General features: G+C 62.6%; 1 long non-coding RNA gene across 1 annotated transcript; it reads right to left on the reverse strand.

Moving 5' to 3' along the window:
- Positions 1 to 21: 21 nt before the first annotated feature.
- On the reverse strand, positions 22 to 533 carry LOC112942401. Its single transcript, XR_003248379.1, has 2 exons — positions 454 to 533; positions 22 to 192 (listed from the first exon to the last, which is right to left on the reverse strand). It is a non-coding gene; the product is annotated as an uncharacterized LOC112942401 (long non-coding RNA).
- Positions 534 to 978: the final 445 nt, after the last annotated feature.

Consider the following 978-nt stretch of genomic DNA (forward strand, 5'->3'; position numbering starts at 1 on the left):
GGGGCGTGTCTCGCTCCAAGGGGGCGTGGCTTGCCGCGGGGGGGGGTGGGCGTGGCCTCACCACTTGCCCCGCTTGCTCCAGTCCTTGGGCGTGAAGTGCAGGCACTTGGCGTCGATGCGAAGGACTCGCTTGAGCATCGCCCGCTCGTGGCCCTCCACGATGTCCTCGGAGAGCGTCAGGATGTACTGGCCCTGGGGGGGTGGGGAGAGGGGCCCAGGCGTCCGGGAGGGCCCCGGCGTCCGGGAAAGGGGCCCAAGCGGCTCCCAGAAGAGCTCGGGATTCCGGGAAGGGGATCCCAGGCAATCCCGGAGAGGGCCTCTCGTGTCCCAGGCGTCCACGGAAGCTCCCGGGCATCCAGATCAGGCGCCCCGGTGTCCCCCCMAAAAAGCCCAGGTGTTCGGGAAGCYCCCCCCGCCCCCRGCCCCCCTCRAGGGGCCCAGGCGTCCGGGCACCTTGTAGTAGTTGATGAGGTTCAGGTACTGCAGCGTGGAGATGACGTCCTCCTTCTTGATGCTCGTGAGCTCGCTGATCTCGCTGAGCGGGGAGGGACGGGGCGGGGGGCAGCGGCTTGAGACCCCCCCCAACACCAAGGAAAATCCCCACAGCCCTACTGCCCCTTTAAGAGGCATTGCCCCTTTAAGAGGTATTGCCCCTTTAAGAGCAGGTGCCCGTTAAGAATTGCCCCTTTAAGAGAACTTGCCCATTTAAGAGCAGTTGCCCTTTTAAGAAGCATTGCCCCTTTAAGAGCAGTTGCCCTTTAAAGAGGTATTGCCCTTTTAAGAGTAGTTGCCCCTTTAAGAGCAGTTGCCCTTTAAAGAGGTATTGCCCTTTTAAGAGTAGTTGCCCCTTTAAGAACGCTTGCCGCTTTAAGCTGCTTGGGTGGGAGGAGCTTCCTCCACATCCCCCCAGGGGCGTGGTGTGAGACAAAGGGGGCGGGGCTTGGGGACTGGAGGGTGTTCTGCAAGCAGGGGCGGGGC

Source organism: Nothoprocta perdicaria, unplaced genomic scaffold (assembly GCF_003342845.1).
Source record: "Nothoprocta perdicaria isolate Ctin4 unplaced genomic scaffold, notPer1 scaffold_1278, whole genome shotgun sequence".
Classification (NCBI taxonomy): domain Eukaryota; kingdom Metazoa; phylum Chordata; class Aves; order Tinamiformes; family Tinamidae; genus Nothoprocta; species Nothoprocta perdicaria.